This window comes from Physeter macrocephalus, chromosome 11 (genome assembly GCF_002837175.3).
Source record: "Physeter macrocephalus isolate SW-GA chromosome 11, ASM283717v5, whole genome shotgun sequence".
NCBI lineage: Eukaryota > Metazoa > Chordata > Mammalia > Artiodactyla > Physeteridae > Physeter > Physeter macrocephalus.
In genome coordinates, this window is record NC_041224.1 from 132,175,449 (window position 1) to 132,187,962 (window position 12,514).

Here is a 12,514-nt window from a genome sequence, read left to right on the forward strand (position 1 = left end):
CAAAAATAAACAAATGGGACCTAATGAAACTTAAAAGCTTTTGCACAGCAAAGGAAACCATAAACAAGATGAAAAGACAACCCTCAGAATGGGAGAAAGTATTTGCAAACAAAGCAATGGACAAAGGATTAATCTCCAAAATATACAAGCAGTTCATGCAGCTCAATATCAATAAAACAAACAACCCAATCCAAAAATGGGCAGAAGGGCTTCCCTGGTGGCGCAGTGGTTAAGAATCCACCTGCCAATGCAGGGGACACAGGTTCGATCCCTGGTCTGGGAAGATCCCACATGCCGCGGAACAACTAAGTCCTTGTGCCACAACTACTGAGCCTGTGTTCTAGAGCCCGCATGCTACAACTACTGAAGCCCACGTAGCTAGAGCCCATGCTCCATAACAGGAGAAGCCACCACAATGAGAAGCCCATGCACCTCAACAAAGAGTAGCCCTGCTCTCCACAGCTAGAGAAAGTCTGTGCACAGCAACGAAGACCCAATGCAACCAAAAATAAATAAATAAATAGAAAATATGAAAGAAAAAGAAACAAAGAATCCACCTGCCAATGCAGGGGACACGGGTTTGAACCCTAGCCTGGGAAGATCACACATGCCGCAGAACAACTAAGTCCATGTGCCACAACTACTGAGCCTGTGTTCTAGAGCCCGTGCACCTAGAGCCCGTGCTTCTCTACAAGAGAAGCCACTGCGATGAGAAGCCAGTGCACCGCAGCAAAGAGTAGCCCCTGCTCACCTCAACTAGAAAAAAGCCCAAGTGCAGCAACAAAGACCCAGTGCAGCCAAAATAAATAAATTAATTAAATAAGTAAATTTAAAGAAAAAAATGGGCAGTAAACCTAAATAGACATTTCTCCAAAGAAGATATACAGATTGCCAACAAACACATGAAAGGATGCTCAACATCACTAATCATTAGAGAAAGGCAAATCAAAACTACAATGAGGTATCACCTCACATCATAAAAAAATCTACAAACAATAAATGCTGGAGAGGGTGTGGAGAAAAGGGAACCCTCTTGCACTGTTGGCGGGAATCTAAAACTGATACAGCCACTATGGAGAACAGTATGGAGGTTCCTTAAAAAACTAAAAATAGAACTACCATATGACCCAACAATCCCACTACTGGGCATATACCCTGAGAAAACCACAATTCAACAATAATAATTTATTCTTGCTCATGATTTCTATAGTTCAAGAATTCAGGACTAGCTTGGCTAGGTAATTCTGTCTTAAGGTCTTTGATGAGATAACTGTCAGCTCTCATGGTTGTAGTCATCTGATGGCTTGACTGGTGCTGGAGGATATACTTCCAAGGTGGCTCACTTTCATGATTGGTAAATTGATGCTGGCTGTTGGCAGGAATCCTCATTTTCTCTCCACATGGGCCTCTCCACAAAGCTCCTTAAATGTTTTCAAAGGATGGCTGCTAGCTTTTCCCAGAGTGAGCAATCCAAGAGAGCAAAGTAGAAGCTGCGAGGCCTTTTATGATCCAGCATCAGAAGTCAAACAGTATCACTTCTGCTCTATTCTATTGATCACACAGGCCAGCCCTGGTTCACTGTGGGAAGGTACTACTCAAAGGTATGAATACCAGGAGTTGAGGGTCACTGGGGATCAACCTGGCTACCACAGTAGGAAATCCATAGGTGATATGGAGATTCAGGTATGGTATCATGGATCCAAGCTCTTTTTCATCTTGCCAGTCTCCCATCCCTAGTTATGAACCTTTGTCCTATGGTTAAAATGTGGCTCTGGTACTGCCAAGTGTTACTTTTAGGTACTAGAATGGAAAGTGGGGGAAGAGAAATAGGAAGTTCAGCACACTGCATTCCCTCACACCATATACGAAAATAAACTCAAAATGGTTTATAGATCTAAATGTAAGACCTGAAACCCTAAAATTCCTAGAAGAGAACATAGATGGAACACTCTGACATAAATCATAGCAATATTTTCTTGGGTCAGTCTCCTAAGGCAAAAGAAATAAGAGCAAAAATAAACAAATGGGACCTAATTAAACTTAAAACTTTTGCACAGAAAAGGAAACCATCAACAAAATGAAAAGACAACCCTAGGAATGGGTTTGTATATTTGCAAATGATGTGACCAACAGGGGGTTAACATTCAAAATATACAAAGAGCACATACAACTCAATATCAAAAAAACAAATAATGCAATCAAAAAAGGGGCAGAAAACTTGAATAGACATTTTTCCAAAGATGACATACAGATGGCAAACAGGCACATGAAAAGATGCTCAACATTACTAATTATTAGAGAAATGCAAATCGAAACCACAATGAGGGACTTCCCTGGTGGTGCAGTAGTTAAGAATCCACCTACCAATGCAGGGTACACGGGTTCGAGCCCTGGTCCAGGAAGATCCCACATGCCGTGGAGTAACTAATCCCGCGAGCCACAGCTACTGAGCCCACGTGCCACAACTACTGAAGCCCACATGCCTGGAGCCCATGCTCCACAACAAGAGAAGCCACTGCAACAAGAAGCCCGCGCATCACAACAAAGAGTAGCCCTCGCTAGCCGCAACTGGAGAAAGCCTGCATGCAGCAACGAAGACCCAACACAGCCAAAAGAGAGAGAGAGAGAGAGAGGGAGGGAGAGAGAGAGAGAGAGAGAGAGGAAGGAGGGAAGGAAGGAAGGAAGGAAGTTAGGAAGGAAGGAAGGAAAGAAGAAAGAAAGAAAGAAAAAGAAAGAAAGAAAGAAAGAAAGAAAGAAAGAACGAAAGAAAGAAACCGCAATGAGATATCACCTCACAGCTGTCAGGATGTCTACCATCAAAAAGTCTACAAATAACATATGTCAAAGAGGGTGAGGAGAAAAGGGCACATGTTTGATGGGAATGTAAACTGGCACAGCCATTATGGAAAACAGTATAGAGGTTCCTTAAAAAACTAAAAATAGAACTACCATATGGTCCAGCAATTCTACTCCTGGGCATATATCCAGAAAAAACAAAAACACTAATTTGAAAAGATACATGAATCCCAATGATCAAAGCAGCACTATTTACAATAGCCAAGACATAGAAGCAACCCAAGTGCTCACCAACAGACGACTGGATTAAGAAAATGTGAGAGATATATATATATATAATGGATTATTACTCATATATATATAATGGAATATTACTCAGCCATGAAAAAGAATGAAATAATGCCATTTGCAGCAATGTGGATGGACCTAGAGTATACCCTGCTTAGTGAAATAAGTCAGAGAAAGACAAATACTATTCACTTATATGTGGAATCTAAAAAATGATGTAAACGAATGTATATACAAAACAGACACAGAGTCACAGACATAGAAAACAAACTTGTGATTACCAAAGGGGAGAGGAAATGGGGGAGGGACAAATTAGGGGTATGGGATTAATAGATACAAACTATTATATATAAAATAAAGAAGCAAAAAGGATATACTGCATAGCACAGGGAATTATACCTTGTATAATTGTATGTATTACAATTGCATAATTGTATACAATTACAATTGTATCTTGTAATAACTATAATGAAATATAATCTGCAAAAATTACTGAATCACTATTTTGTGCACCTGAAACTAACACAATATTGTAAATTAACTATACTTCAATTAAAAAAAAAATACAGCACACTTTCACCTGTGTCCTATTGGTCAAACTATGTCATGTGACCACACCAAGCTGCCAAGACAACTAGGAAATTGAGTTTTTAACTTTTATACCTTCTTCAGTAGAGGCAGGCAAGGGAGAAGGGTGTTGGAAATGTTGGCTGGTCAGCCAGCATGCAGTGTTTGCCACCAGTAGCTTTGGTCATCATAGTAAGGTGGTGATAATATTTAATACTGAAGGAGTGCCTTAAGTATTATGCATACTTATAATCAATTAAGAAATAATTTTTCAAATGATAACACTTCCCTCTCAGAATTCTTGAGAGCAAAGTGATTAAAGGCCTAACTTGGAAAGAACTAAAAAGATAATTGGATATAAAAAATAATGCTGACTTATAAACGGTTTTTTTTTTGTTGTTGTTGTTTTTGCGTTACACGGGCCTCTCACTGTTGTGGCCTCTCCCGTTGCGGAGCACAGGCTCCGGACGCGCAGGCTCAGCGGCCATGGCTCACGGGCCCAGCCGCTCCGCGGCATGTGGGATCTTCCCGGACCGGGGCACGAACCCGTGTTCCCTGCATCGGCAGGCGGACTCTCAACCACTACTGAGCCACCAGGGAAGCCCTAAATGGTTTTATGTTTAGGTTTCTACCATACCAGGTTTATGGTATTCTACATGTGTTTTAGTATTATCCTAGCATCATAAAAAACATTTTCTATTTTAATGTAAATGTTATGCTGCACATGAATAACTGCATAATGCTTATATTTATGTCATATTTTCTTCTCTACCAGTAATATCTTAGTCAACATTTACTGTTGACTGCAATATAAAAATGGCCATTGCCCTTGGGAATTTATAATCTAGTTGGGGAGGTCGTAGGATCATCTGTGAAAATGCATAAGCAAAAGAAATATTACACATAATTTTTTTGGAAAAGATAAGAGTATAATGTTTCAATAAATAAATATGAATAATTTGAAATTAATTTAATATGCATCAATTCTTTGAATTAAAGGGATCAGTTCAGATAAGACAGAGACTATGAGACAGAGGAAAAAAAATAGAAAAGGTGATTTGCATGATCTCACTTCTAGTATGTCAGGTAATGGTCACAGTCTCTGCTGCACTTCATTTCTTGGGGTTGTTCTGGGGTCATAACCTCTTATATGCCTTTGGATTGCATTGAGGGATGTTATATTTAAAAGGGCAATTTGATACACAATGTATATTTATCATAGAACACACAGTTGAGAGTATGTACTACAGAATCACTCAGGGTCTTCTATGTGAGAACCTGCAGGAGAGATTCCTTATGCCCAGTATCAGGATAAACTCCTTGTCCTGAACATCTAATAAGTTTTTACCATAAGGACAGCATAAATCCTGTAACTGGTCATGTTTTCCTCTTTGTTTTGGCCACTAAGATGCTCAGAGTCTGATGAAGTGAACCACCTTCAATAATTACAAAGCACTTCATGCATTTATTTCTTTGTACTAATACTTCCTGGACTCATCATACCTATGGATGCTTGTTCTTTCTTCACTCTGATTTTTGTGTTTGCTTTTTCATCTTAAATGGATTTTAGTCACCTGCAAATATTTTTTTGGAATAGGAAGAATATTTTAATTAAAAAATAAAATTGCTTACACACCCACCAAAAGGCTAAAACTAAAATGAATGACAATACCAAATGGTGGTGGTGATGTGGAGCAATTGGAATGCTCAAATATTGTGGGTGGGAATGTAAAATGTACAGCCTTTTTGGAAAAGATCTGGCAGTTTCTTATAAAACTAACATAGCTACTTGGGTCCCAGAAAAGTGAAAACATGTTAATAAAATGTTCAGAGCAGCTTTATCTATAATGGAAATAGCCTATATATCCATTAATATGAGAATGGAATAATACACGGTAGTATTAGCAGAATGCAACTCAGCAATATAAAATAAATCACTAATATATAAAACAACATGGATGAATCTCAAAAACATTATGCTGAGCAAAAGAAACCATACACAAAAGAGTACATACTTTATGATTCCATTTATGTGAAATTCTAGAACAAGCAAAACTAACCTATGGTGGAAAAAGTCAGAATATTTATAGCTTCTAAGGGCATGGAAGTGTGGATTAACTGGGATGGGGCATGAGGGAAATTTTGGGGGTAATATTAATGTTCTTTATTTTGATAGAGGTTGGGTTACACAGGTGTATGCACTTGTGAAGACAGTAAATATATGCATTTGTTGAAACTCTGCAAACATTAAAGTGTGTATTTGTTGTATATAAATTTTACATAAAAACTATAAACAAATACTGAATTCTAGTTAATAATAGGGAGGAAGTATTTAGGGGGAAGTATACTGTTGTCTATCATTTTTAAAAATGCATTAACGGGAGTTCCCTGGTGGTCTAGTGGTCAGGATTCGGCACTGCAGTGGCCTGGGTTCAATCCCTGGTTGGGGAACTGAGATCCTACAAGCCGTGCATAGCGGCCAAAAAAAAAAAAAAAAAGCATCAAAAAATAAAATGGATTAATGATGCTAGAGGGATGGATAAGATGATAAAGCAAGTACAATAAAATAGAAATGGTTGAATCAAGGCAGAAGGTACATAGGTGTTCATCACAAAATTCTTTCAACTTTGCTGTTTGTTTAAAATTTTCATGATAAGATTTTTTTGGGGGTGGGGGTGGAATGTCCTTAGACTTTCTTTAATTTGCTCTGGCTGGATGTATGCTTTCCTATTAATATCTCACATAAATGTTCAATCATTTCCTCTCAGGGGGAATGTGTCATACTTTTCAAAATTCACTTAATGTGTCATTTAATCGATTTCTCAGGAAATCAATGAGTGGCCCTCAACCTAGGTATAACTCACTTAAAAAATTAGGTAAATGGTGGTATATTTTGACACATTTTGCCTTGTTCACGATGGATATTCCCAGGGATGTCAGGTATGGAGCCAGATGTGTGCCCTACCCAGGATTCAGGATCTTCCACCTCTCTTATGATCTTGAAATAAACTCAGTCTTATTGACTTTTTAAAAAGATTGAGAAAAATTCCTGTTATGTTAGCAGAAGACATGGTACATCAATAATACTTGTGCCAACACACATTTCACCATCAAGTTTGTCCTTTTTTCACTTAACTAGTTTGGAATTCAATAGCCTAATAGACCAGGAGTGTGGGTTGCAGGGCATCTTTATCCCAGAAAAGAGCAAATTAAGCTAGGACTATTCTAGTTCGTTCTGAATCCGAGGTTTTGTGTTGATTTAGCACATAATGACCGCCAAGGTGGTCAAACAGAAAGATCAGTCAGTTGGGATGGCTGAGGTGCCCACTGACTGGGAGGAAATGGAGGATGGCAAAGAGAAACCAGCTGATGAAGGTGGCAGGCTCTTTTCTAAATCAGATTTAAATTCCTCTTATGGCTACTTCCAAGGAGAAGAAATGTAGCTGATGAAAATCATGTGCTTCAAAGCAGGTGGACTTTGCCAAATAAAGAAACTCTTGAGTGATGGAGATGTAATGCATAATAAAGAAGTGCTTTAAGTTGCAGATATCGCATTGCCCGATTTTAAATGTTTAAAAAACCCTCACAAACCACAGTATTTTATTTTTTATAAAAAGGCTTTTGTGTTGGCCACCACTAGCCTGTGCTTTGGGTTCAGTATTCCAGAAGGATTTCTCCTCCTCCTGCACCCCTTCATTGAGTGCCCACTACAAGCCAGGCACTGATCCAGGCACAGGCAACGTGGTGGTGCCATAACAGGCCAAATCCTGCTCCTCTGGAGTTCAATCTAATGAGGGAAGACAGTGAATAAAGAAATGAACAAATGGATATTTTGGAAGAGTGAAATGCTTCCACTGAATTGTCATGGGAGGCCTTCAGAGGAGGTACCATTTGAACTAAGACCCAAACATGGAGGAGGAATCAGCCTTGGGGAGATCTGGGAGCAAAGTGTTTAAGGACGACTCAGCTAGTGTAAAGACCCTGAGTGGGGAGAAGAGCCAGCATGTTCCTACTATGAAGCTTTGAGATTGGGAGAGAGATCATTTTTTAAAAAATTTACTTATTTTATTTATCTATTTTTGGCTGTGTCGGGTCTCCGCAGCTGCGTGCGGGTTTTCTCTAGTTGTGGCGAGCGGGGCTACTCTTTGTTTCGGTGCTCGGGCTTCTCATCGCAGTGGCCTCTCCGGTTGCGGAGCATGGGCTCTAGGTGCTCGGGCTTCAGTAGTTGTGGCTCGTGGGCTCCAGAGCGCAGGCTCAGTAGTTGTGGCGCACGGGCTTAGCTGCTTCGTGGCATGTGGGATCCTCCCGAACCAGGGATCGAACCCGTGTCCCCTGCATTGACAGGTGGACTCGCAACCACTGTGCCACCAGGGAAGTCCCAGGAGAGAAATCATTTTTGTCACTCTAAGGAAGTATTCATCTATTCCTATTCTAGGGAGAGTTTTTAATCAAGAGGTGATACTGCATTTTTATCAAATCCTTTTATAGCATCTATAGAGATGATCATACATATGATTTTTCTCCCTATATCTATTAATATGGTGAATTATATTAATAGGTTTTCTAATATTAAACCAAACCTGCATTCCTAGAAGGAAACTCACTTGGTGTATTATCATTTTAATGCGGTACTGGATTCTGTTTGCTGACACTCAATTTAGGCTTTTTGGCATTGATAATCATCAATAACATTGGTCTGTAGTTGGGTTTTTTTTGTGCTATCTTTGTCATATTTTGGCATCGGTGTTATCTTAATTGATATTATTACAAAGTAACACTATTAATAATATTATAAATTATTAATTGCAGTTAATATAATTATTATAAATTAATACACAAAGTAATAATAGTAATATTACAAAGTAAGAATTTATTTTGTATATTATTAATAATAATTTTCTTTATTTTTCTATGCAAGGGAGCAGTTTAAATAGTATTTCAACATCTTTAATAATTTAATATTGTGGTTCTCAGCTTTGGCTAAATATTGGAATCACTTGGGGAGCTTAAAAACTACTGCTGTTGCCCAGAGATATAGATTTAATTGGTCTGGGGCACAGCCTGGGCGTCTAAATTTTTCAAAAGCTTCCCAGTTGATTGTAACATGTGCTTTTTGAGTGAGAGAGCTGTTTGACCACTTTCTCTATTTCTTCTCTACAGTTGGTCTGTTTAGGTTTTCTGTCTCTTCTTGGGAAGTTAGTTAAATTACATTTTCTTAGGTAAGTATTCACATCATCAAGATTTTCAAATTTATTTGAAAGATTGAGAAAAGTCAACTTTCATGAGTGTTTTAATTTCTTCTGTATCTGTGACTATTTTCCCTTATGTTTCATTTATTTTGTGTATTCAAGATTTCTCTTTTCCCCTTGATCTGTTAGACAAGATTTTATTTGCCTTTTTTGGTTTGTTTTTAAAGCAACAGTTCTTGAGATTTATTTCTACATTTTCTCTGGTTTTTAATTCACTAATCTCTACTTTTATCTTTATTGCTTAATTCTGTTTTCCTTAGAAAAGAAACAAACAAAAATAAATAAACCTAACATATTGAGTTGTCAGAATTTAAAGTTTTTGTTTTTTCTTTCCTTTTTATTTAGGCATAACTGTTATCAAAGACTATGAGATTCCCTGGGACCACTGTTTTAGTTGTACCTCTAAAATCTGATTAGTAGTGTTTTTATTATTGCTGTATTTCAGGTATTCTGAAATGTCAGTTTTTATTTCCTCTTTGATTCAAGAGTTTTCTATTAAGGATGATTAATACTATCCTTAATCTTCTATTTTTTTAGTCAATATCTGTTAATTCTCTACTGTGAACACTGATAAGATTATTATACTGTACATCCTATTTATCTCCCTTCCCTTTCTTTTTCCATCTAATTTTAGTTAAATTATCTATTATCTATATTATATTATTATAAAAAGATTATATCATTTTGGGGGTAACAATTATTCCTATATTCTCATTAATTGATTTCTCAGTTTAAAGAAATCTTGTGGCCCCCAGCTAGAAAAAATGGAGAAATTAATATTCTTTACCTCCTACCTTTTTCCATTTCCCTCTCAACTTTTTTATTCACATTGTTTCCCCTTTGGCAGAGTTTTTAGCATTTACATTCGGTTCTATAACCATAATTCCCACTTTCGTTTTAGTTCTAGTCCCACAACTAAATAGATTTAGGGCTCACAGGTGGTTCTTTGCTGCAGTTTTTCCATTTATGTCTTGGTTGACTGAAATTTGTCCTCTGATAGTTTCTTCAGAAAGAGCTCTTGGAAACAGTATTTGCTGAGTGTCTGCATATTCATAACTGCTTACTGCCTTTAGAAGTGAATGACAGTTTGGAATATATACTTTCTTTCCGGGAGAAATTTCCAGGTATCGCTACACTCTCTAATATAAACGGTGTCACAGAGAAATCTGGGGCTAATTTGATTTTTCTCCCTTATAAATGTCTTGACTCCTCCCTTTAACCCCCAACTCCCTTGGCTGATCAAATAATATTTATTATAAAATCTTTAAATTTCAAAGTTTGGTAAACAGTCTGAGTCAAGATTTTTGTGGGATATGCTATGCAATTTCAATTTGTAAATTCATCTTCTTTTCTTACAGGAAAGTTTTCTTGAAATATATCTTTAACTGTCCGTTCTCTTCCATTATTCATGTTGTCCTCAGGTCCTTTTATTTTGTGAATATTGAATGCCTACTCCTGCTCTGATATTTATAAAGTTCTCTCTGAACATTTTGATCTTTGTTTACATTTCAATTTGTACCTTTTTCACATTTCTGACCGCTATGTTCCATACTGTATCTTTTTACCCTTACCCTGTTTCCGGTTTTGCATACATTTCTACCGTGGTTTTATTTTTTCTTTTTCATTCACTTCTTTCCTGAGCTCTGTCAGCTTACGTTTCAGCTCCTTCAGTCATCTCACCCCCCACTTTTCTGAGTGTTGTTTCTTTATTTCATGCTTGCTTTCTGAAAACAACTGCTCCATTACATTTTTTAAAAATTTAAGGCAAAATATGTGTTCAGAATTTTCATCTGCTCTGAGGTACCATTTTCATGGTGACTATTCATCAGCATTTGTTTTTCTGTTCATTTTTCATTTTTTCCCTTATATCTTTGTTGGTTCCTTTTTCATTCCTCATCTTTGAGTGAGGAGAATTTTTCCTACATTAAATATTTATTTATAGGAAATAAATAAATTTATTTATTTATTTGTGAAGAGGCCAAGGACACCTTCTATATCACGGAGAATTTTTCTTTTGACCCAGGGTTTTGCATGTGAGATATTTTAGCCTTTTCTCCTCCCCAGCCAGTGAAGATAGGCAGTGCAGAGCTGTTCACAGTGTAGTCTCTTTTCTCTCCTTATGAACATATGACTTCCTGTGAATATGGCTTGTTTTTGGGATTCTAGTTTAGTTCCACCTTCTGTGTTACTCAAAATCAAACTAGGTTGGGACTTCCCTGATGGTCCAGTGGTTGAGACTCTGTGCTTCCACTGCAGGGGACACGGGTTCAATTCCTGGTCAGGGAACTAAGATCCCACATGCCGCAGGGTGCAGCCAATAAATAAATAAATAAATAAAAATAATAGTTAAAAAAAAAAAAACAACTAGGTTCAGGGAAACTCACGCTACCAGCCTACCCATCTGTATTAGACATCTAGAGTTCCCATAACAAAGTACCACAGATCAGGTGGCTTAAAACAACATAAATGCATTGTGTCACAGTTCTGGAGTCTAGAAGTTCGAAATCAAGGTGTTGGCAGTGTTGGCTCCTTCTAGAGGCTCTGAGGGAGAATGCCTCCATACTAGCTCCTGGTGGCTGCCAGCAACCCTGGTGTTTCTTGGCTGGTAAATGCATCACTCCAATCTCTGTCTTCATCTTCACATGGCTTTCTCCTCTCTGTGTCTCTGTGTCTGAACTTCTGTCTTATAAAGACACAAGTCATTGCATTAGGGCTCACCCTAATCTAGTATGACCTCATTTCACCTGGATTATGTCTGCAAACTCTATTTCCAAATAAGGTCACATTCATAGGTACCAGAGGTTAGGAATTCAACGCATCTTTTGGAGAGACACAATTCAACCCATAACACCACCTTACTTCCACTGTTGTACAAACGGAGCTATTGATTTTTCACCTCAGTATGTGCATCTCATTAGTTGCACTATTAAGCTCTTTCTGAGATACGTAGCCTTGGGTGCCCTCTCTCAGCTTCTTTTCATGTCTTTGCTCAAACTCCACTGCTTTTGTACCCCTTCCACCTATTTTGTGGTTAAATTGAAAAGTTTTTTTTTTTTTTTTAAGATGAGATTTTTATTTTAGTTTCTCCTTTCCTTTGTTTTTTGTTGGGTGGTTTTTGAGAGATGATGGAAATGCCAATTTTATGTGACATCTTCCAACTGGAAATGACTTGGGTCTCCCTCATTTTTTAGGAGTCACTGACATACTGAATTGAACAAGAAAGGAATGTACATTATTTTTAGTACTTCTTTCAGTAAAATAGTCTTCTAGTATCCTAGTCTCAGCCTAGCATGCCAGTTCTACGAACACTGACTCATAGGTAGGAGCTAATAGAATTTACTTACATCAAGACTTAAAAATCTTTCATAAGGATTATATTGAGCTGATATGCAATTGTCATTATTTTTTACTTTTATATAACAATCAGTGTCACACGTCTTTATATGATAATTAGAAAGTTAATTTTTATTTTTCTCATTATTTAACAAGTCTGCGTTGTACCTTTAGAACAATGTAGTGTTGGGCTTCCCTGGTGGCGCAGTGGTTGAGAGTCTGCCTGCCAATGCAGGGAACACGGGTTCGAACCCTGGTCCGGGAGGATCCCACATGCCGCG